The following is a 25,946-nucleotide window of genomic DNA, read 5'->3' on the forward strand; positions in this document are numbered from 1 at the left end:
TATCAATTCATATTTCTTAAAAATTCTCAAAGAAATTAGATAACCGACCAAATAGAAAAAACACGTTTTGTCTGGATTCATTCCCTATTTTACTAGGCTGAATCATATAGAAAGTCTGTTTGTTTGTTTGTTTGTTTGTTTTGCAAGAAGAGTAAAGCAAATTAAGCTAAGGACAGCAATCAACTATTTTCCCCCTAATATCACTTGAGAAAAATAATTTTACTTTTGGCAAAAATGAAGCTGTAGGCAAAAAAAGAGTTTTGTCAAAGGCTTTTTAAAACCTGCTTCAAAAATGAAACATCTAGCCAGGCCTTAACTTTTATTTTTAATATTTTGTACCATCCCAACACCTACAAAACAGCTATATTCCGTTGCATAATGATACAGTTGTACCCTTTCACTGAAAGCTTAACTGTAGAGATTTTACAGAGCAGATCTATTTGAGATCATTATCAGAATAACTCCATAGATTTACAAGTTACAAATTTGGACAGGGAAATTTCTTCCCTATTTACATGTAAAATTTCAAATTTGGTGTACTAGATTTAACCCTAGAGGATGAATAACATCTGAGACATTTGGTCTAGTCCAGGGAACATTATAAAAAGCTTTCAGCAGAGTGATGTCATGTGTCCTTACAAGGGAAATGAATCCAGGAACCAAACTCAATCTTGGCAGTTAAGGAGGACATAATTTTCAAACATTTTATTTTAAAATGAAATTTTTCTCTAGTTGCTGACAAAATGCTCAGGGAGAGTTAGTTTCCAGGCCTCCAGTAAGACTGCATACACGTCTCTATTATGAGATTAAGATGGGATTAACTAGTTTTTTTTTCTTTTCTTTTTTAAATGTGATATTAATACCTCTTAACTAGATTGATGTTCTGTCTCTGAGAAAAACCAGATGTGGGTCTTAATCAAATAAAATACATTTAAAGTTTATTTGAGCTTTTTGAAAAAAATGAAGCACAACATGAAGCCATCGTTTTTTGTTTTTGTTTTGTTTTGAGATTTTGAGATGGAGTCTTGCTCTGTTGCCCAGGCTGGACTGCAATGGCACAATCTCAACTCACTGCAACCTCCACCTTCCAGGTTCAAGCAATTCTCCTGCCTCAGCCTTGAGAGTAGCTGGGACTACAGGTGCCTGCCACCACGTCTGGCAAATTTTTGTATTTTAGTAGAGACGGTGTTGCACCATGTTGGCCAGGCTGGTCTCGAACTCCTGACCTCTAGTGATCCACCTGCTTCGGCCTCCCAAAGTGCTGGGATTACAGGCGTGATGAAGCCATCTTTAAGCTTTAACAAATGTCTTGCTTAAAAAAAAAAAAAGTTGGAAAGTGGGAACTGGGGCAGTATAGGTTTTCCCTTCTTAAGCAGGTTAAGAAGAAGGTGGCAACTGGCCATTTCCCCAGGGGCTTGTGGGAATTATTATCTTTTTTCATCTTTTCTTTTTTTTTTTTGACATGGAGTCTCTGTCTGTCACCCAGGGTGGTGAGCAATGGCGTGATCTTGGCTCACTGCAAGCTCCACCACCTGGGTTCCAGTGATTCTCCTGCATTAGCCTCGCAAGTAGCTGGGATTACAGGCAACTGCCACCACGCACAGCTAATTTTTGGTAGAGGCGGGATTTCACCATGTTGGCCAGGCTGGTCTCAAATTTCTGACCTCAAATGATCCGCTCACCTTGGCCTCCCAAAGTGCTGGGATTACAGGCGTGAGCCCCCTTGCCTGGCCTTTTTTCATCTTTTTATTTTTTTATTTTTTATTTTTTTTGAGACAGAGTTTCACTCTTGTTGCCCAGGCTGGAGTGCAGTGGTGTAATCTCAGCTCACCGCAACCTCCACCTCCCAGGTTTAAGCAATTCTCTTGCCTCAGCCTCTCAAGTAGCTGGGATTACAGGCATGCATCACCACGCCTGGCTAATTTTGTATTTTTAGTGGAGATGGGGTTTCTCCATGTTGGTCAGGCTGGTCTCGAACTCCTGACCTCAGGTGGTCCACCTGCCTTGGCCTCCCAAAGTGCTGGGATTACAGGTGTGAGCCACCGTGCCCGGCCCTTTTCATCCTTTTAATGGGAGAAGGAAGGGATGGTTTGTCATCTTTGAAATCTGGCCCAGTGATATGCTTTTAGGTAAGCTGATAGGACTGATTTGTAGTCTTCTAGTATTAGTAGTTCAGAAGTGCAAATTTCAGTAAACTAACTTTGCCTTACCCAAGCCTACATGACTCCCAGGACCATCCTAGAATTGATATGATCTGTGAAGAAGACTAGAGCAAATATTTGGAATATAGATATTGGAAAAATGGAAAAATAAAAAACAAGGAAGAGGGGAAAGAAGACAGAAAAGGTAAGAAGCAGGGAAAAGGGAGAATTAAGTCTTGTACAAGTTTTATTTCAGCAATAAGAAAGCTGCAGATGTTGTTAGTGTTAAACTTCATGTAATAGAAAGAAAGAGTAGAAAAGCATAAATTAAGTAGGTCAGGGTTCTAGCCCTGAAGCAACATTGCATAGTAATAGGGCTTTGCAATCACCTGGATTGGATGAGAGTCCTAATTTTGTTACCATGAGATTTTGCTAAATTACTTAACTGAGAGTTTCTCCATATGTAAAATTGGGTTAACAGTTTACTTGCTAGATTGTGAGGATTAAATGAGATAATGAATGTAACGCATTGTATCTCAAGTTTTTCTGTTGCAACATGAATAACAACTCAAACGATACAGAAAGGGGATTTTGTTGTGTGATTGAAAAGACTAGGGGCCGGGTGTGGTGGCTCACGCCTGTAATTCCCAGCACTTTGGAAAGCAGAGGTGGGTGGATCACCTGAGGTCAGGGGTTCGAGACCAGCCTGACCAATATGGTGAAATCCCATCTCTACTAAAAGTACAAACATTAGCTGGGTGTGGTGGCATGCGCCAGTAGTCCCAGCTACTTGGGAGGCCAAGACAGGAGAATTGCTTGAACCCGGGAGGTGGAGGTTGCAGTGAGCTGAGATCATGCCACTGTACTCCAGCATGGGTGACAGAGCAAGACTATCTCAAGAAAAAAAAAAAAAAAAAAAGATTAGGGATGGCGCAGACTTTACAGTCGTCTTAGGCAACAGCTGTCCCGATGTCATCAGAACCTGGTTTCTCTCCTTTCAGTTCTGCTTTTGGTGGCTTTGGCTCTCCACCCATTAGGTCAAAAGATGTCTGTAATATTTATAGCTCTAAGCTTCCAGGTTCAAGTCCCACAGGAAAAAGGGAGTAACATCCTTAGTAGCACAAATATTAGCTTTACCTAGCTCAGCTTAAATCACTGACTATCAGTGTGGTCAAGGCAGATGAGTGATTGGCTAGGGCCTGGACATATACTTCACCCCCAAAGACGGGTGGAGTCTGCCTCCACTGAATCACATGTGCTGAGAGTATGGGAAGAGAGGTCCTCCCAAAACAAAAAACAGGTGCTCTTACCATAACTGGGGTGGTGGATGCGGGGCACCCACTTAGTTAAAATGCAGAAAGCCAGGGATGAGTGGGCTTTATCACCAATCAGATTCAGGAAGATTGTCTCTCATCTGGGCTTCTGTCTATGTGCCAACCTCATTCTTTATAAGTTCACCGACAGCTCTGACATCACACCTAATCCAAGAGGAAGGAGGTCCATTTAGAAAATTCCAAGGAAAGACTCTGGCCTGGGTCGTGCTAATTAGAAGGATCCCACCAGACTACATGGAATGGGGAAGATGCAGTTGTCCAAAGGACTGGTGGGTGCTTCTAGCAGAAGTAACAGGAGTTGAGGGGGTGGGATGCAGGATAGTCAGAAACCACTGGTGTCCACTATACCTGGGTAAATGCCAAGGGCATAATCAGAAACTGAAAATCAGAAAAGGCCGGGCGTAGTGGCTCACGCCTGTAATCCCAGCACTTTTGGAGGCTAAGACGGGCAGATCATTTGAGGTCAGGAGTTTGAAACCAGCCTGACCAACATGGTGAAACCCTGTCTCTACTAAAAATACAAAAATTAGCCTGGCATGGTGGTGGGTGCCTGTAATCCCAGCTACTTGGGAGGCTGAGGCAGGAGAATTGCTTGAACCCGGAAGGCAGAGATTTCAGTGAGCCGAGATCACACCACTGCACTCTAGCATGGGAGACAAAGCGAGACTCCGTCTCAAAAAATAAATAAATAAATAAATAAATAAATAAATAAATAAATAAATATAAATAAATAAAAAAAGAAAAAGAAAATCAGAGAAAGTATAAATTTTGACAAGTAGAGGAGGGCAAACCAAAAAAAGGGATAAGTGAAGGGATAAACAAATACTATAGGATACTACTCAGCAACAAAAAGGAATGAACTACTGATACATTCAACAACGTGAGTGAATTTCAAAATAATTATGCTGAGTGAAAGAAGTCAGACCAAATAAAGAGCACACACTGTATGGTTACATTGTTATAAAACTATAGGAAATACAAACTATAGTGACAAAAAGCAGATCAGTGGTTGCCTGGGTGTGGAGGAGGGAAGGATTACCAAAGCGCATGACACTTGTGAGGCATGACAAATGTGTTCTCTTTTTTTAATGATTGCGGTGATGGTTTTATGGGTGTACACTTATCAAATCGGACACTTTAAAGATGTGCAGTTTATTGCATGTTAACCATACGGTTAAAAAAAGAAAGAGAATGGGATCCAAAACACTGTGCTGTTTGATGGCTATTTGAAACCACTGTATTATCTGACCTGTCTGTACAAGCCTGAATTTTTCAAAGCACACTGTTAAAAATGCGGGCTTTCTGTAAGTATATCTAATATAGAAGTCACATCACTTAACCCATAGTTGGTTTCTGGCCTCAGGCTCAAAGAAGAGGTTAATATAAGCTGTAAATATACTTTAAAAATACTTTTTTTTTCTTTTTCTGAGATGGAGTCTCGCTCTGTCACCAAGCTGGAGTACAGTGGCATGATCTTGGCTCACCACAACCCCTGCCTCTCGGGTTCAAGTGATCCTCCTGCCTCAGCCTCCCAAGTAGCTGGGATTACAGGCACGTGCCACCACACCCATCTAATTTTTGTATTTTTAGGAGAGACGGGGTTTCACCATGTTGGCCAGGATGGTCTCGATCTCCCGACCTCATGATCCGCCTGCCTCGGCCTCCCAAAGTCTGGAATTACAGGCGTGAACTACTCCGCGCCCGGCTAAAATATTTTTCTTGACATTTTATCTCTGTAGTGCAAGAGTGTAGCAGTGGGCAACGGTGAGTGAGCCATGCCTGAAACCTACTTAACTCTATATAAAATGTTGACCTGGTAAATCCAGGATATCCTGTTAAAGCAGACTATAATATGCAATAAATGTCAGTTCCTTTCTCCCTCTACTTTCTCAATGTGGAAATAATCTGAAAAGTTCAAGATGTTGTTCCATCTCATGTGTTTATTTAATGTAAATTTTCCTCTTTTTTATATTCCTAGACTGAACTATCGATCTGTGCAATTAAAGGTGCTTTCCCTCTAGTCGGGGAGAAAATTGCCGTCAGGTAGGATATCCTATTTCTTTGGGCACCCTGATACTCAAAGTCATTAGATAAATCACAATTAAAATTGTTTTCTAGAGCTCATAACAACTACTCATCCTTAAATTCTAGTTTGATTGGAAGGCATCAGAAGTGCTGCTACCTTCTGCAAATGCAAAGACGTTTACAAAGACTACTTGCGTTGTTTACAAGATCATTTTCTTATAGTGTTAAGAAAAAACACTTCGTAATGTAATCTGTTTAAAAAGATTTTTGAAGAATCATGGTGTGTAATGAAAAAATAAAAAATAAGATAAAATAAAATAAAAAGTTATTTTACATGTTGGGATCATTCACATCATTTTAAATGAACCCACCGATAAGGTAGTCGGTGCCTCTCTGTGCATCATGCTTTATTCCTTTACTACTTTCTATCATCTGCTAGGCGTGATGGAATAAAATATTTCAGGCCTTTTTTATTTCACATAAATGTTCTAAAAAATGTTAGCATGATGCAGTAGAATATAGAATTCAAAGTGGGACAGGTGTAGTGGTTCATGCCTGTAATCCCAGCACTTTGGGAGGTCAAGGTGATAGGATCGCTTGAGGCCCGAAGTTCCAGACTATCCTGAGTAACATGGCAAGACCTGGTCTCTAAAAAGAAAAAAAAAAATTAGCCTGATGCAGTGGCTTGAACCCATAGTCCCAGCTACTCAGGACGTTGAGGCAGGAGGATCACTTGAGCATAGGAGTTCAAGATTACAGTGAGCTATGATTGTGTCACTGCACTCCAGCCTGGGCAACAGAATGAGATTCTATCTCTAAAAAAAAAAAAAAAAAAAAGTGAAAGGAACTTAACCTGGATTTAGATCTTGGCTCCACTATTAATTGTAAGACATTGAGAAAGATAGTTAATCTTCCTGAGCTTCAGTTTCTTCATATGTAAAATGTTCATATTTCACAGGGCCTTTTATGAGGATTCAACACGACACCAAATGTAAAAGTGCCCACCAATAATTGGCACTTTACAGGCAGTGAATAAACATTAGTGTTCTTCCTTCCACTCCCGCACACCATGACTGCAAAAGTCATGGAAAAAAATACTTTGATGAAAATGCATCTAGGAAGGCAGAGTTTATAATGCTCAAAAGAAGTCATCTGTCTTCTATGGAGATGCACTACAATATTTAGAAAAAAGTAAAGCAGAAAAATAAACATTTTTTGCTCAAAGATTTGCAGCCCCATTTAGGCCAAAAAAAAATCAATGTTTATTTCTTAGTATATTATTCATCATAAGTATTATCTAACATTCGGAATATGAAGGGTCAGTAGTAGCTACTGTGAACAAAAACATGTCGGCTGGGCGCGGTGGCTCAAGCCTGTAATCCCAGCACTTTGGGAGGCCGAGACGGGCGGATCACGAGGTCAGGAGATCGAGACCATCCTGGCTAACACGGTGAAACCCCATCTCTACTAAAAATGAAAAAACTAGCCGGGCGAGTTCCTGTGTCCAGCTACTCGGAGGTGAGAGGGAATGCTGAATGGGAGCGAGCTTGCAGTGAGCAAGATCAGCCACTGTCAAGGAGCACAAGCAGACTCCGAAAAAAATACATGTCGTCTGTGATGTGAAAAGATTCTCTGTATAGGGGATGGATCAAACAGGCATAAGGAACCAAGACTTCTTATTACCTGATGTCGTATACCCTTTATATATACAAGACACAGCTATAAATCTAAATTTATTTTATCAGAGGTACTTAATTTTAGGATTGGAAACTAGAAGTTATCTAACTGTCATATACACTTTTTTTTTTTCTTTTTTTGAGAGAGTCTTGATCTGTTGCCAGGCTGGAGTGAAGTGGTGGATCTTGGCTGTCTGCAACCTCCACCTCCTGGGTTCAAGCTATTCTCCTGCCTCAGCCTCGCAAGTAGCTGAGACCATAGGCATGCGCCACCAAGCCCAGCTAATTTTTGTATTTTTAGTAGAGACAGGGTTTCACCATGTTGGTTGGCGAGGCTGGTCTCGAACTCCTGACCTCAAGTGATCCACCCCCCCCCCCACCCCCCGGCTTGGCCTCCCAAAGTGCTGGGATTATAGGCATGAGCCACCGCACCCAGCCTCGTATATACTTTTCAACTACCATTTCCTTCAATAATTCCTTCAAACAATTAATATTTCATGTCTAAAATGAACCAGGCACTGTAAAGAATGGAATCATGACACAGGCAATGTCCCAGTCCTCAAAGGGCTTAGTGTTTTTCAGGGGTGAAGAGGGCCTGGCCATAACTTAGAAAAAGCTGAGAGCCTAAGATAAAAGTTTGAATATGCTGCTCAGGATAAGAGGGGGACTTCTAGCTGGGAGAAGGAGTAGTAGGAGTAGGAAATCAAAGTAGGTTATATTGCTTAAGAGACAAGTCAACGGGCACTTACTGGTGCCTAATTAGGAATCTAGCATGGAGTGCTATAGAGAATGCAGCAGTACCTTAAGTGGCAATCCCTGGCCTCAGTGAATGCATAATACGTAGTTTGAACAAGTATCTTAACACTAAGCAGAATTTGCAAGGTAGTCAACCTATTTCTGTTCGGTTTATAGCTTTTGACATATTTACTTCAAATGTTAATTGTTTATTAACAGTAATTCAGTTTTAGAAGATAATGAATCTATTATATGTAGCTATAAAAGGCAGGTGCCTCTCTTTTTATAAGTGGTTTGATAAAGAGATAATAATAAAAAAAGAAATCAGAATATCTTGAAATAGCCTCTGGTCCTTTGCAAAATTGTACATGGGGCATGTCATTCCTTATGATTCTTGGCTGCATAGCAATATTTTGAAAACTAAAATTTTAAATTAGTTATCTGGTTACTGCCTGGGCCCTAGTTTTTTATTTTTGTTTTTGTTTGTTTGTTTGGTTGGTTGGTTTTTTGAGATGGAGTCTTGTCCTTGTTGCCCAGGCTGGAGTGCTATGGTGTGATCTCAGCTCACTGCAACCTCCGCCTCCTGGGTTCAAGCGATTCTCCTGCCTCAGCCTCTCAAGTAGCTGGGATTACAGGCATGCACCACCATGCCTGACTAATTTTGTATTTTTAGTAGAAATGAGGTTTCAACATGTTGGTCAGGCTGGTCTCAAACTATGGACCTCAGGTGATCTACCTGCCTCGGTCTCCCAAAGTGCTGGGATTACAGGCATGAGCCACCACACCCGGCCGCTTGTTTTTAAAGTATTAATAGTTTTGGCTGTAGAGTCACATGAAATTTGGGTCTAGCATTTTTGTATAACAAGATTAAGATTAGTGCTGAACTTTTATTAGAAAGGTTAAACACTATATTTCACAATAGAGACAGACTGTAAATTCTGAGCAACTCTATTTTGAAATAGTCTCCAGAATTAAATTTAATTTTGTTTATACTGTAAACCCACTAAATGTGAAGTGTTCTATTTCTTTCCCTAGCATTGGTTTTCCAACTTCTCCTATCTAAAACAATCTTGCTAAGTCTGGCATCCAAGGTTTTTTATTTGCTTACCTGAGAAACACTGCCTTTCTTTTTGTATCTGATTCATGCCTTTTGCTATTTTGCAAACTGAATATCTCAGCTTTTTCCTGCAGGTCACGTACTTCCAACTCAGACTGAGACAAGTCTCTATGGCTCACACAAGTGACACCAAGCTAGCAAAATACAACAGGCTCAAACTATGCTGGAATTGAGCCTGAGAGGGACTGACCAGTTTTATTCAAAACAGAGAATGAATTGGAATGAGAAGAAGCTTTAAGTAGACTTTGAAAAGATGACAAGAATGGAAGAAAAAGTCATTATGTTTTTAAGAACTTTCTACTTGTCTCATATAATATAAAATATTAATTTATCTCTTCTCCTTTTATCTTTTTTTGGTAAACACTTTTAAAATCATACATTAACAACATCATACAAAATTTAGAAATGAAAGAAAATTGCCCCTAACTTTACAACCCCAACACAGTAACTTGTATCATTTTGGAGTATTTCTTTTTAGCCTCTATTTCATATTCATATATGTTTTAATAGTATACAGGTAGATGTGTATTATGTTCTTCATTTATCATTATCATAAATACTTGTTCCTGTTGCTATAGAGTCTGCATGATTATTCTATTTGTTGGCTGCCTAATACTCTGTGACCTGTGTTTTGTGAACCTTCCCTACTTCCCTGCAAAGTCTTTCCCAAAACGTGCCTAGAAGTCACTGGAGTGAAGGGGTGCCACCCATCACTTCACTGGAGTGAAGGGGTGCCACCCAGGACTCCAACCCATGGTTGGGGTCCTGCCCAGTCAGCTACCATATAGATCATTTAATTTCCCGTCTCCATTGCTGGATGCCACAGTGTTTGCATGCAAGTGGAGTCTGCTCATGCTGCTTTGAGTGAAGGGTTTCGATTTTTTTGTGTTTACACACACTGGATTTATTTCAGATTACTCCATTTATGTGAATAAACAAACATGAAGAAAGAAAATTTTTTCTAAGATTTTTTTTTTCATATGAAGGATGTCAATTTCTAATGCATTAAGATAAAGTGTTTACCAAAATTGGGGGTGGGGAGGTGTTTATGTGCATTTTTGTGAGAAATCAGATACAGGATGGCTGCCTCTGGCACCATTGCCCTGGATGGGACTTAACTTCCCAGATGGGACTTCCATTTTAGTTTATCCTCCCAAACCACCCACCTTGATTTCACCCACTGCTGCTACAAACTAAAGGATTCCCGCTGACAGTGGGGAAATTGGACTGGAAACTAACAAAGGCCATTGGGGTTCCCAGCAGTAGGTACCTGTTTTTCCTAGACTACCTTTAAATTATACTCATTCATGGAAAGAAAGGTTTTGTCCACATGCTGGGCTTAATATGACTTTTTAAAAAATATTTACTCCTGGGTTCCAAATCTGACTCTGTCACTTATAACCGTGTATTCCTACTTAGCAAGTCACTTAACTTCTTTGATCTCCATTTTCTCATCTGTAGATTGGGATAATACTTTCTACTTTACAGAGTGGTTGTAAGGAGGCCAGAGGCATGCTTATATAGCTCTCAGCATCACAGCACCACCATATTGATATTGATAGCAAATATTGTTATTTATTGTTCATATACTAACAGCAGACGTAATTAAAATAGCCTACCCCATCTTCAAAATGGCAGACAGGAAGTACTAAGAGTCAAAATATCAAGTCTGTTTTGTTGTTTTGATCAGCAATTTAAAAGAAATTCTTGGCCAGGCGCGGTGACTCACGCCTATAATCCCAGCACTTTGGGAGGCTGAGGCAGGCGGATCACCTGAGGTCAGGAGTTCAAAACCAGCCTGGCCACCATGGTGAAACACCATCTCTACTAAAACCACAAAAAAAAATTAGCTGGACATGGTGGTGCATGCCTGTAATCCCAGCTATTTGGGAGACTGAGGCAGGAGAATCCCTTGAACCGGGGAAGCGGAGGTTGCAGTGAACTGAGATTTCACCATTGCACTCCAGCCTGGGCAACAAGAGCGGGACTCCATCTCAAAAAAAAAAAAAAAAAAAAAAAGAAAGAAAAGAAAAAGAAAGAAGGAAAGAAGGAAAGAAGAAAAGAGAAATTCTTGAACTTAAAAAAAAATTCAGGCTATGAAAAGATATTTTATTGAATTAAATATGAAAATGTATGACTTTTTATACTTGAAAATTAAAAAACCTTTAAATTAGCTTCCTCTACCTTTTTAGAGGAATGGGTCTATTTCAACATATGGCCCCAAGAACTCACCAAACTCTAGTATAAAGTATTATATGCAGAGTTCAGACAATGGCAAAGTGACACACCAGGAAAAGCCAGAGTTTGGGTTTTGAGAATAGAGACACACCCAGGTAAAAGGCTGGTGTTGGTTATTTCAGATGCTTAAATCTGCGATTGGATTTGTAACTGGGACATCTGTCATTAAAGAAGAAAAACAAGCAGGAACAAGATGGGGTAGGTGGCAGATGGATTTTCCAAGCAGCTGGCAGTTGGCACAGGTTTGGACAGGTAGGAAGTCAAGGTTAAGAAAATCTGATAGTCATACATTTGGAAAAAAAGACTTCACTTTCACATAATTGTTTTGTTTGGTTGGTTTTTTTTTGGTTTGGTTTGGTTTGGTTTGATTTAGTCTGGTTCCAAATAACTTTCTCATGTCACTACGGGATGCCTCAGTGAGGAAATGTATGGCTACGTGTATAGTAGTACATATAGTACATGTCTCTTATGCCTTAGGCATAAAAGAACTGGATTCAAATTCCAGTCCTAAAACTTACTAGCTGTGTCACCTTAGGCAAATGTTTTATGTTCCAGGGGCTCTGCTTATTCACTATAAAATAAAGTCACTATTTATTTATTGAGACAGGGTCTCCATCTGTCTCCCAGGCTGGAGTGCAATGGCATGATAATAGTTCACTGCAGCCTCTACCTCCCAGGCTCAAGGGATCCTCTTAACCTCTCAGGTAGCTGGTACAACAGCTGCATGCCATCAAGCCCGGCTAATTTTTGTATTTTTTGTAGAGATGGGGTCTCACTGTGTTGCCCAGGCTGGTCTCAAACTCCTGGACTCAAGCAATACTCCAGCCTTGGCATCCCAAAGTGCTGCGATTATAGGTGTGAGTCATTGTCCCCGGCCTAAAGTGGATGTTTTAAATGAGCAATTCTTAACCCTGTTTATTGGTGGGGGAGGGTCATTCACCTCTTTTGACCTGATCAAAGATAAGAATAACTTTCTCACAAAAATACACATAAACATTCCCCCTAATTCTGGCACATACTTTATCTTATTGTATTTGAAATTGACTCTTCACATAGAGAAAAAAATTCTATAAAAAATTTTCTTCTCTCATTCTTGTTTATTCATGTAAGTGGAGTAATCTAAAATAAATTCAGTGAGCAAATACAAAAGAAAAAAATTAAAATTCTTCCCCCAAAGCAAATTTCAACATGAAGGCTGCCATTACTAGACTTGAGAAGAAATTACAGCATAGTCTTACATGGTAATATGCTGGTCATTTGTGATAAGTCTATCAATTTTGATAGCAACAAATGTAAGAAAGCCCAGATTAACAAAAGTATGTTGTCGCAAATGAATAGGTTTAAGTACAGACGCACTGGATTTCTCTAGGACCTGTCAAACTAATGCAGTTGCATAATTTCCTCACATCTACAAAGTTGGTCATCTTTGCAAAGTCTGCATCATCTATGTTGTATATGTCAGCAAGGAAATGGTTAACATCACCATTCCAATTTTAAGGTCAAACTAGTTTAACCTTTAGAAGTATTCTGCAGTGTATCCGGAAGTCTGTAGATTTCTACCTTGTGAGAAATCGGCATGTTTCATCACTCTTAAACAGAGTCAGGAGAATATCCTCTGGCATGGAAAAGTTGTTCATATTTGTCTTTTCCCAATCTCCTCTCCCACAGTGGCAGCTTAGCCAAAAGGACTCATGGAATTTTTTTTTTTTTCTGGTCATTTTCCAAAATGGCAACCTCAGGATCTTATGCTGAACAAAAACATTGCCTTATTCATGTATTCTGCTTTTATTTCTTGACAAAAATATCTGTAATCACCAATGAGTGAAAGCCCAGGATCTGGAGAAATTGATGACTTCTGCAGCTATAGGTAAAACGTCTTTCAGGACTATTGGCAGGGACTTTATAGACTATGCAAAATGATATAGAAAGCTGTGACACATAGTGACGTGTTGAGCTTCTTTCTTCATCAAAGGAGAAAAACCAGATGCATTGCCAAACATTGCATGTGTACTATAGTCTCAAGGTTCTGTTTGCAATTAGAGTTTTTACTTGAAGAAGTAACTCTCTACCATTTCAAGTAATTCAGAACCTTTGAGGTTTCCAAAACGGAATCACAAAATTTCTTTTTAAAATTTTCAACCCATATATGACAGATAAGCATTAGAAAATGACTGAACTGAGATATGGCACTTTTTTGCCAACCAGAAATGGCATGATTGCAAGTTACTGCATGTTCTAATTCAGAATAATAGATGAAATGTCAGTAAATTCAAAAGAGAGTATTTTATATGGCAAAGGTGCTAATTCCCTATTATTCCTTTATTCCAAGTCATAATTTGACTTGATCATTTAAAAAGTATGAGGCTTACATTACATGTGGCTTCCTGTGCCTAGCAATGCAATTAGAAGCCTTGTCAGATGTTTCAGGATGGGAAGTGTTAGGGCAAATACAAGCTTTTGGAAAATTCCAGCCTTTTCAGATTGAATCTTCTTCCCAAAACAATAAACAAATAACAATAGCAACAACAAAACCACCACACTGTCTCATGAATTTTTAGGATAATGTAACATAAAAGTGTGGTTTTTTGTTTTTGTTTTTGTTTTTTCAGTTCTTCCTCTGCTATCTGCCATGAACCAGAATCAAGATGCTCAGTAAGCAATCTGGCTTTCACATTCATTACATTCTAGCAAAGCATATCAAACCAAGGGATACCTAAGCTTAGAAGCACTTTTTGCTTTTTCAATTTTAGCTACATGCGACGTAAGTAGGTATCTGTAAACATAGTACCACATATAATTTTAATTCTTACCAAGAAAGTACTATTGAACTATCATAATATATAGTTATTTATTCTGTGTAATAACTGCCCATACCGCCCCCCCACTTTTTTTTTTTTGAGTCTCCCTCTGTTGCCCAGGCTGGAGTGAAATGGCGCGATCTCCGCTCACTGCAAACTCCGCCTCTTGAGTTCAAGCGATTCTCCTGCCTCAGTCTCCTGAGTAGCTGAGCATGTCAAACATGCTCTTGGGGCCAGATGAGGAGGCTTACACTTATAATTCAGAACTTTGGGAGGCCGAGGTGATAGGATCACTTGAGCTCAGAAATATAAGGCTGCAGTGAGCTATGATGGAGGCACTGTACTCCAGCCTGGGCAATAGAGCAAGACCCTATCTCAAAACAAAAACAAAACCAAACGCAGACTAAAAACAGGCTCTTGGAGTTTCAGCAGTATGAGACAATTTTTCTGAAAACTGGTCATACACCCACCACCACACCTAGCTAATTTTTTTTTTTTTTTTCAGTAGAGATGGGGTTTCACCATGTTGGTCAGGCTGGTCTCAAACTCCTGACCTCAAATATTCCACTCTCCTCGACCTCCTGAAGTGTTGGGATTACAGGTGTGAGTCACCGCACCCAGCCTGTAAATGTATCTTATTAAGTAAATTTGTTACATAAAAATATTTTCTTGGTCGGGCATGGTCCAAATCAGCTGGGCATGGTTGCACATTCCTCTAGTCCCACCCAGTCGGGAGGCTGAGGTAGGCGAATCTCTTGAACCAGGGAGATGGAGGTTGTGGTGAGCCAAGATCGCGCCATTGCACTCCAGCCTGGGCAACAAAAGTGAAACTCCATCTCAAAAATAAAAAAGAAAAAGAAATTCTTGATATAAGCAATTTTCAGAGATACAGGTTTGACTGTACTGTGTTGACTCATTCAAGTAAATATTTATTGAACACTTACCATGTGCTATCTGCACTAGAACAGTGAAGAAACATGGAAACATGCTTAAGATATGAAGTTAAGATTTCTGTCTGTATCTATATAACATATATGTAACTATGGAAAAAGAATTGCTTGCAACAAAAACTTGGAAGGAAATATAACAAGATGGTTTTTTTTTTTTTTTTTTAATTGAGATGGAGTTTCTCTCTTATTCCCCAGGCTGGAGTACAGTGGTGCAATCTCGGCTCACTGTAACCTCCGCCTCCTGAGTTCAAGCGGATTCTTCTGCCTCAGCCTCCTGAGTAGCTGGAATTATAGGCGCCTGCTACTACACCTGGCTAATTTTTGTATTTTTCATAGAGACGGGGTTTCGCCATGTTAGCCAGGCTGGTCTGGAACTCCTGACCTCAGGTGATCCACCTGCCTCAGCCTCCCAAAGTGCTGGGATTACAGGCATGAGCCACCATGCTTGGCCAGACAAGATGCTTTTAATGGTTGTGTTAGGATGGCAAAATTAAAAGATATTGCTACTTTTTCTCTAATTTCCTAATTTAACATAATGCTATTGTATTATTTTTAGAATAAAAATGAATTGCATATCAAAATTAAACAGAATATTGGAAAAAATGAAGGAAGCCAACCTCAAAAACATTGTATGCCACTTAGATATGAGAGCAGATACTATCAGAATACAGTTCTGTTAGCTATAATTAATTGGGCTAGCTGTATGATATATATTGTCTCATTTAATCTTTGTAACAACCTGTGAGACAGTTACTATTATTGCCTTAATTTTCTAGATAAGAAATTTAAGCCTCAGAAAGGATAAGCAGTTTGCCCAATGTCACATAACTAGAGACTGAGCCAAAATTTGAACCTAGGTCTCCTTGACTCCAAACTCTGTGTTTTTAATTTCTAGACCAATATGAAGGAATCAGAGATGTAGGTGAGCAAATAAGTATAAGCAAAGGAAGCAGGATTCTTAGCTGAAGGGTAAATATGGACTATTGGGGTGGGATTAATTTAAAGAGAAATCAATAAAAGTATCTTTGGAGAAGGTACCATGTTTCAAACAAATATAGTTCTCTTTGCTCTAAGTCTATGTTCCCAGAGTCTTGTGATCTGTGACTTATGCTCCATTGTGGGTGTTTATCACTAATGGAGTCTCAGTTCAAAATCCAGGTTCTTAAAACTTTCCAGTATAAACTAATGAATCTTTTTCATGTCAAACAGCCTCTTGGGGACAGGTGAGGAGGCTCACACTTGTAATCTCAGAACTCTGGGAGGCCGAGGTGAGAGGATCACTTGAGCTCAGAAATTTAAGGCTGCAGTGAGCTATGATAGAGGCACTGCACTCCAGCCTGGGCAATAGAGCAGGACCCTGTCTCAAAACAAAACAAACAAACAAAAAACCCCCCAAAATCAAAAAACAAGCTCTTGGGGTTTGAGCAGTATGAGATTATTTTTCTGAAACCTGATCATACCACCTCCTTTTCTGGTTTTCTTTTCCCCCCTTTCATTATTACTCTATAGAGACAGGGTCTCACTATGTTGCCCAGGCTGGTCTCGAACTCCTGGGCTCAAGTGATCCTCCAGCCTCAGCCTCCCAAAGTGCTGGGATTACAGGCATAAGCCACCATGCCCAGCCCCATCTCCTTTCTCAGTTCCTTGTTTTATTCACCTTGAAATCCTGCCAGCCCAGCACAGTGGATGGCAGTTAGCGGGCACCCAGTAGATGTCAGCTGAATGATGAAAACAACAAATGAGGTTCTGAAAGACTCACCGAGTCTAAACACCCAGCAGACTGTTGAAAGTGGCCTGCAGGAGAATATTAGACAAAGCCAATCAGCTACTTCCTCTACCCATATCCCATCAGCACCGTAGAATTCGACAATGCACAAAACCATCTTGCAATTCCTGCATGGCAAACCTTTGCTTCGACAAACACACACCTGAATTGTGCAGGCCTTTAGTGGTGTTGGTTCATGCACATCTTTAGGAACCCTGTGCCTCTTTTTGGTTTTGCAACCATCTTAGGCCATCATTTTCTCATCTTTAGAAAGCATATTTTTTTCTGTTGCTCTTAACTGCACTAAATTTTGTTCATTTGATTTCCGACAATTTTGATAATATGCTGCGGTCAATGTGTGCTTTTTCTATTAATCCCTTTCAAAATGAAAAAGAGAAGGGTTGAATTTGTCTTGGGAATAAATGCCAGTAATTCCTTTTTCTTTACAAATTGTCTCTATAAAAATGTAAAACCAATCTTGGCTGACAGAGAATGCAGAGTTATTTATGTGTTAAATGATATAAAAATCTCCCGATGAGCTCAACTTGAGTGTCTGAAAGAGCCAGGAACCCATGATCCAATTCCCATTTGGGAGCCAATCTTATATTAAAACATGGCAAGTATTATCTAAGAAATTTCACTGCAGTGCAGTTGGGAACTCTCTCTGAAATTTACTGCAGTGTGCTGGGCCACAATTTGAACTTGAAAATTTGAGATATTCTTTATCCAGACTGATATTCTGATGAAAATTTAAAATAAAATTGCTTACATCTTAGATTTAATTGTGTATTAAAACTGCATTTAAAAATGCTGGGCTGGGCACAGTGGTTCTCACCCGTAATCCCAGCACTTTGGGAGGCTGAGGCTGGCAGATCACTTGAGGTCGAAGACAAGCCTGGCCAACATGGTGAAACTGTTACCAGTAGAAGATGGCCAGGTTCTTGGCATCTTGAACAAAGAATTGGACAAAACACACAAACAAAGCAAGGAAGGAATGAAGGGTTTTATTGAAAATGAAAGTACATTCTGCAGTGTGGGAGCAGGCCTGAGCACAGGGGCTCAGAGGCCCTGTTACAGAGTCCTTGTGAGTTTAAATACCCTCTACTTGGGGTACGCCCTATGTGAATGAAGAGGATGAAGTAAAGACATTTACTCGGTGTATGCTCTATGGAGAGGACATTTCCTCTCATAGCTGAAGTATGAATCGGCCTTATGTTCCCTGCCTCCAGACCCTATTTTCTTGCCTCAAAACCCTGTGTCTACTAAAAAAAATACAAGAATTATTCGGGTGTGGTGGTGCACATCTATAATCCCAGCTATTTGGGAGGCTGCAGCAGGAGAATCGCTTGAACCCTAGAGACAGAGGTTGCAGTGAGCCAGGACTGCACCACTGCACTCCAGCCTGGGCGCTCTGTTGCCTAGGCTGGAGTGCAGTGGTGCAATCTCCACTCACTGCAAGCTCCGCCTTCCGGGTTTACGCCATTCTCCTGCTTCAGCCTCCCATGTAGCTGGGACTATAGGCGCCCGCCACCACGTCCAGCTAATTTTTGTATTTTTAGTAGAGACGGGGTTTCACCGTGTTAGCCAGGATGGTCTCAATCTCCTGACCTCATGATCTGCCCATCTCGGCCTCCCAAAGTACTGGGATTACAGGCGTGAGCCACCGCGCCCGGAAAAAATTTTCTTTTAATTAAAAAAAATACATAAAAATACTCTATCATTTATGTCCTACTCATTTGCATCAAATAATCAAAGGGTAGTGGACTCTGTAGGTTTCATAATGACTACCAAATATAATGTGTGACTTGAGGCCAGGAGTTCAAGACCAGCCTGGCCAACACGGTGAAACCCCATCTCTACTAAAAATACACACACACAAAATTAGCTGGGTGTGGTGGCATGTGCCTGTGGTCCCAGCTACTTGGGAGGCTGAGGCAGGAGAATCACTTGAATCTGGGAGGTGGAGGTTGCAACGAGCCGAGATCACACCACTGCATTCCAGCCTGGGCAACAGAGCAAGACTCAAAACAAACAAAAACACCAAATGTAATGTGTGAGATAGGTCATCAACACCTACTGTAATTTGTTTTTAATTCAATTCAAATCATTTTATATAAATATACTTATGTACTGATAAGCATACATACATATATTTCTCCTCCTCTTTCTTGAAATTGTTTTAAGAGATAATACTCCACATGATAAGATATTAAAATACAGCATAATGGGGAAGCCAGACTGCCTGGGTTCAATCCAGGCTCCAATATTTACTAACTGTTTGATAAGTACTCTAAGCCTCAGCTTTTTTCATCTATAGAACCCAAGATTGTTGTGAAGATTAAATGAGATAACTCGTGTAAATCACTTGGCACAGAGCCTGGCAAACTGTTTTATTAGTCATTATAAAAAGAAAAGTCAGGATCCGGGAAAAAGAAAAACACAACCATTATAACCATATGGATAAACATGTGGCTTAAATTGTTCAAATTAAATAGTTCAGTTGACTTTGAGTTTCCTAGTACCAGAACAGCAAGGAGAAGCACAATCCATTATACGAATCTTGGGTTCAGAAGGGAGTAAAAGCAAACCAGTTCAGAAGTGAAATTTTTGCTAGTACTGAATTCTGAAAGGAACTCATATAGGGCATAGTGAATAAGGTATTCAACAAGGTTTTCAGTAACATTTTACAGAAAATATTTTAATGAATCTAATATGGCTATGACAGCAACCTTTGGTAAAAACTTAAAGTATACTATTAAAATATAGCTCAATAAAATGTTCTATAATTGGCTAAGTAAATATGGTCCCAATTTACAGTATTATAGAAATCAAAAAATAGTTGCTGAACATTTGTTTTGTGCAAGGTGCTGTCATAGGTGTTGTACGGAGAACATAGATGAATTAGACTTAGTGATTGCCCCCAAGAACTTATGAATTAGTAAGGTATGGAAACAGAGATAAGAAGGTAACAAGGATTATGACCGGGCATGGTGGCTCATGCCTGTAATTCCAGCACTTTAGGAGGCCGAAGTGGGCAGATCATGAGGTAAGGAGTTCAAAACCAGCCTGACCAACATGGTGAAACCCCTGTCTCTACTAAAAATACAAAAATTAGCTGGGCGTGATGGGGAGCGCCTGTAGTCCCAGCTACTCAGGAGGATGAGGCAGGAGAATCACTTGAATCCGGGAGGTGGAGTTCGCAGTGAGCCGAGATGGTGCACTCCAGCCTGGGAAACAGAGGGAAAAAAAAAAAAAAGAAAATAAGGATTATGATCAAGGCAAACGAATATTAACCTCAAAGGAAGATATGAAATACTCTGGAGGTTCCAAGGAATGAAAAGCAGGATTTGTCAAACACATCAAACGCAACCCCACCTCATGGCTTTTGCACATGTTGTTCCCTGTGCTTAGGATGTGCCTCTCTCCATACATGCACATATAACTCCTCCTCTCCCTTTAGCTCTCAGCTTACTTTACTTCCCTGTAGAGGTCTTTCCTGACCATCTGCCACAGCTGACACGCCCCTATATAGTTCTCTGTCTCAGCACCTTGTTTGTTTCATCATAGCATTCATTACAATTTACAATTATTTCATTTATTTGTTGATCCACTTGCTTTTTATGTCTCCCCATGTAAGAAACTTCATGAAGACAGGACACTATGCCTGTCTTGTCTACCATTTTATCCTTGATGCCTGGAACAGTGCCTGACATATAGTAGGCATTCAATACCTATTTGTTGGATGAACCAACCAACAAACAAAAGATCACATTTGGTTGGTAGGATCAGGACAGGTTTGATGAGAGGAAGAAATCCTTAGAAACTGGGTAGGTTGTATGTAGAGGTAGGGAGAGGAGAGATGTTCCAAATGGAAGGAAAAGCACACGCAAATGTTTGGAGCCCAGGAAATGCAAAGCATTTTCTGAGAGCAACAAACACTATATATATTTTAACTGAAGATGCACACTTTACCCTTCTGCTCCCCCCTTCCATTTTAACATTTTCAAATTTGTGTAATTGGTACATGTCTTATAACCAACATCTGAATGTACTATGGTTGTGTCATTTTTTCTTTGAAATGTTCATTAATTCATGATGTGCCTTATAATCATCAGTTGCATTTTAGAAATAGGAACATAATTTAGTTTTACTGGGACATAGACTATGTCTATGGGAGCTGATGAAACTAGTACTGAAAAGCTCTGTTGTAAAAGTTATGCTGTAGACATATAACATGGACAGAGAAGTAAGTTTACACTAAATTTTTCTTTCTTTTTTTTTTTTTTAGATGGAGTTTTGCTCTTGTCACCCAGGCTGGAGTATAATGGCATGATCTCAGCTCACTGCAACATCCGCCTCCTGGGTTCAAGCAATTCTCTTACCTCAGCCTCCCTAGTAACTGGGATTATAGGCGTCCGCCATCACGCCCGGCTAATTATTGTATTTTTAGTAGAGACAGGGTTTGCCATGCTGGCCAGGCTGGTCTTGAACTCCTGACCTTAGGTGATCTGTCTGCCTCAGCCTCCCAAAGTTGTGGGATTACAGGCATGAGCCACTATGCCTGGCCAGTTTATACTAAAGTTATCAGCAAGGAAAAGGAGTTTCTACTGAAACTGTAATGCTATATTGTCTCCCAAAAGAGCTGTAAATCTTTCTCTAGAGAGATATATTTTCTTTGCCATTTGTATTTTTAAATTTAACCTCAGGACAAAAATGTCTGTGTAGATGGTACAGAAGATACATTTTTCCCTACTGGACTATGAGCTGTTTGAGGGCAAGAACTGTATCTCTAGCAGCTATCACACTACTTGGTATGCAGTGGTGGCTTTATTCATGTTTATGGAATGCTAAATTCCTTAAGTAATTACTGAATGAGTGATAAATGCTATTTTAAGATCTTTGTGACTGGGCACGGTGGCTCATGCCTGTAATCCCAGCACTTTGGGAGGCCGAGGCGGGTGGATCACCTGAGGTCAGGAGTTCGAGACCAGCCTGGCCAATATGGTGAAAATTTGTCTCTACTAAAAATACAAAAAAGTTGGGCATGGTGGCGGGTGCCGGTAATCCCAGCTACTCAGGAGGCTAAGACAGAAGAATATCTTGAACCCAGGAGATGGAGGTTGCAGTGATCCGAGATTGTGTCATTGCACTCCAGCCTGGGTGACAGAATAAGACTCCATCTCAAAAGAAAAAAAAATGATCTTTATGAGAAAAAAATTATTAGGATAAAGGAGATGAAGATAATGGTAAGAATTTTTGAAGCCAAATAGAATTAATCTAGGAAACAGCCTTGGAGGGGGGAAGTATTTAGTGCCTGTTTGGAAGCGAGAGAGAGAGGTGGGTTAGCAGAAAGGAGGAATCAGCACCCTACTAGGGAAAACAGGACATTTAAGACCTGCTCAGCTTTATGGAGAAAATAGTGAAATGTGCATAGGAGCCAGGAGTATGCCAGGGAGAATGAAATGCATCAAGTGAAGGCAGCGACAGGAGGAAGAGGTTAGCCGTGGACCACAGACAGCCTGAATCTGTCATGACCTACTTTTACTGAAAGCCAGTTATGAGCCAGAAAATATGCGTAAATGTTTACATGTGAATATTGATTGAAGTCATCCAGAATGTAGGCAGGATCCTGCTCACATTTGTCACCAGCAATCTCTATGATGCTAAACACAAGGGTTATTTTCAGTCCTCCCTATCCCTGACCTTTCAGCAGCATCTGAATCTGTTGACCTCTCTTTACTTTTTCTAAAAATTGTGGTAAAACTACTTTTAAGAGTACAGTTTATGACATTAAGTGCCTTCACATTGCTGTGTGATCACCACCATCCATAAAACTCTTTCTTTCTTTCTTTCTTTCTTTCTCTTTCTTTCTTTCTTTCTTTCTTTCTTTCTTTCTTTCTTTCTTCTCTCTCTCTCTTTTCTTTCTTTCTTTCTTTCTTTCTTTCTGTTTCTTTCTTTCCTTTCTTTCCTTCTTTCTTTCTTGCTTGCTTGCTTGCTTTCTCTCTCTCTCCCCCTCCCTCCCTCCCTCTCTCTCTCTCTCTCACTCCATCCCTCCCTCCCTCCCCCTTTCTCTCTCTTTCTCTCTCCCGCTCCATCCCTCCCTCCCTTCCTCTCTCTCTCCCGCATCCATCCCTCCCTCCCTCCTCCCTCCGTCCTTCACTCCCTCCCTCCCTTCCTTCCTTCCTTTCTTTTTATTGAGAAAGGGTGTTACTTTGCCCCGCAGGTTGGAGTGCAGTGGCATGATCGTAATTCACTGCAGCCTTGAGCTCCTGGGATCAAACCATCCTCCTGCTGCAGCCTCCCAAGTAGCTGGGACTACAGGCACATGCCCCCATGCCTGGCCAGTTTCGGGGATTTTTTTATGGGGAGGGCAGGATTTAGTAGAGATGAGGTCTTGCTCTATTGCCCAGGTTGATCTCGAACTCCTGAGCTCAAGCAGTCCTTTCACCTTTCCCTCCCAAAGTGCTGGGATTAGGGAACCACAGTGCCTGGCTCACAGAGCTCTTTCCATCGTGCAAGACTGAAACTCTATACCCATTGCACAATAACTCCTGTTTACCACCTTCTCATAGTCTCTGACAACCACCCTCTACTTTCTGTCTCCATGAGTTAGACTACTCTAGTCACCTTATTTTTTTATTTTTGAGACGGAGTTTTGCTCTTATTGCCCAGGCTGGAGTACAATGGAGCCATCTCGGCTCACTGAAACTTCCGCCTCCTGGGTTCAGGCGATTCTCCTGCCTCAGCCTCCCGAGTAGCTGGGATTACAGGCGCCCACCACCATGCCAGGCTAATTTTTATATTTTCAGTAGAGACAGGGTTTCACCATGTTGGCCAGGCTGCTCTCGAACTCCTGACCTCAGGTGATGCACCTCCCTCAGCCTCCCAAACTGCTGGGATTACAGGCATGAGACACTGCACCTGGCCTACTCTAGGTACTTTATATAAGTGGAACCATAGAGTATTTGTCACTTTTGTGACTGACTTATTTCACTTAGCATAATTTCTTCAAGCTTGTCTCATGTTGTAGCATGTGTCAGAATGTCCTTCCTTTTTAAGGCTAAATAATATTATATTGTGACCAGGCATGGTGGCTTACGCCTGTGTCCCCGCACTTTGGGAGGCCGAGGCAGGTGAATCACCTGAGGTGATTCTGGCTATATCCAGACCATCCTGGCTAATATGGCGAAACCCCGTCTCTACTACAAATACAATAGTTAGCTGGGCATGTTGGTGGGGGCCTGTAATCCCAGATACTCTGGAGGCTGAGGCAGGAGAAATCACTTGAACCCAGGAGGTGGAGGTTGCAGTGAACCGAGATTGCGCCACTGCACTCCAGCCTGGGCAACAAGAGCAAAACTCTATCTCAAAAACAAAATAAAACAAGAAAAAATAATATTGCATTGTGTATATAGGCAGCATTTTGCTTACGCCTCTTTACTATTTGAGACCTCTTTTCCCTTGGCTTCCACAACACCACATTTTTCTGATTTTCTTCCTACCCTCCTCCTAACATCTATTTTTCTGCTTCCTTTCAGGCTCAGCCCTCACCACTTTAACCTTAGAGTTTCCTAATTCTTAGTCCCAGCTCCCAGCTATCCTCTCACCCTAGATAATTTCGCTCAAGATCATGGCTTCCCTTCCTGTTTGTTTGCCAGTGTCTCCATGTGTGCAGCTCCAGGGGGTTGGGGGGTGGGGTGTGCAGAGAGCAGTGAGGAAGGAAGGGGACATCTGCCTCCCCAGTCAGCTCAGCCGAGTCAGCGCTGATGAACAAAGGGGCAGCAAATGTCTCAGCCAGATTGCTCTCACATCTGGATCAGGAGCTTAAGTGTGATTTGAAAGGCGTGAGGCCAAAATGATGCTGGAGGAAGCTGACTCGTGCTGTGATTTCACAGAAAAGAATGCAGTAAGAATAAGATCATGGGAGACGACTGTGATGACAGTACAGCCACAAGATGACTGGTCTCCAGGCTGACTCTGACAATAGGAATGGATGTGAAGGAAAAACATGTTTATAAGAAAAAATGGACATAAATCGGTGGTTGAACATGTGGGAATGAAAGAAGTGATAAACAGTGAAGTTAATGCTTTCTCTAAGGTTTTTGCCTATAAATGCAACATGGAATCTTTTTGACCATGCTTGAGGTCAAAAGGGTTTCTCTTTTGAAAATTAAACAAAAGACCCAGTTAGACCATTAAGATGCTTTCCTATCCATTCCTCCTTTCCCTTTTTTACTTCATTCTGTAGTTCTAGAATCTGCAAAATTGACAGAAGGATGGATAAGACAGGCTGATAATTGCGTCCTCAGTTGTATATGCTTTCCTCTAATGTTTTTCTTTAATACTGGCATTTTTTGGTTAATAGCCTCACCCTTACTCTGCGTCTCCCACCCTTCAAGGGCTATAATAGCCTTGTAATATCCCTCCATAATTATCATTGACAGGCTTCTTGGCCTTAAAAAACCTGAGACAAGAACATGTGTTTTCCTTTGGACTGAGTTTTGAAAATACAAATGATCCAGGCAGGCATAGTGGCTCACGCCTGTAATCCCAACACTTTGGGAGGTCAAGGCGGGAGGATCACTTGAGGTCAGGTGTGGTGGTGTGTGCCTGTGGTCCCAGATACTTGGGAGGCTGAGGAGGGCAAACTGCTTGAGCCTAGGCCTGGTTGACAGAAAGAGACCCTATCTCAAAAAAAAAAAGTGAAATTAAAGAGTAATTTTTAGCCAGCAGCCTTTGGAACCAAAGTATTTGACTTTATTCTTTTGTGGGTCTCTTCTCTTTCCTTTCTAGATGAGGAGATCTTGATCAATGCAGTGGGATGACATTAGGAGAAGGAAAAATGACTTCAGGAGTCATAAGTATGAAAACTGGCTTCAGATTGAGAATAAACCGACTATTAAAATTGTAAAAGAGCAGAAGTGTTTTGGATAGTCTCGACAAAAATACAAAAATTAGCTGGGCCTGGTGGCACACACCTGTAATCCCAGCCTGAGGCAAGAGAATCGCTTGAACCCAGGAGGTGGAGGTTGCAGTAAGCCAAGATTGCGCCACTGCACTCCAGCCTGGACGACAGAGCAAGACTCCGTCTCAAAAATAAATAAACAAATAAAAAATAAAGGATACTATGCAATGTGATATGTGTAATACATAATCTTGTCCTATAA

The 25,946-nt window shown here is 40.8% G+C and overlaps 1 long non-coding RNA gene across 1 annotated transcript; it reads left to right on the forward strand.

The window, feature by feature from the left end:
* Positions 1-1,967: 1,967 nt before the first annotated feature.
* On the forward strand, positions 1,968-25,734 carry LOC115899888. Its single transcript, XR_004059474.1, has 4 exons — positions 1,968-2,129; positions 2,216-2,346; positions 5,454-5,518; positions 25,573-25,734. It is a non-coding gene; the product is annotated as an uncharacterized LOC115899888 (long non-coding RNA).
* Positions 25,735-25,946: the final 212 nt, after the last annotated feature.

This window comes from Rhinopithecus roxellana, chromosome 10 (assembly GCF_007565055.1).
Source record: "Rhinopithecus roxellana isolate Shanxi Qingling chromosome 10, ASM756505v1, whole genome shotgun sequence".
Lineage (NCBI taxonomy): Eukaryota > Metazoa > Chordata > Mammalia > Primates > Cercopithecidae > Rhinopithecus > Rhinopithecus roxellana.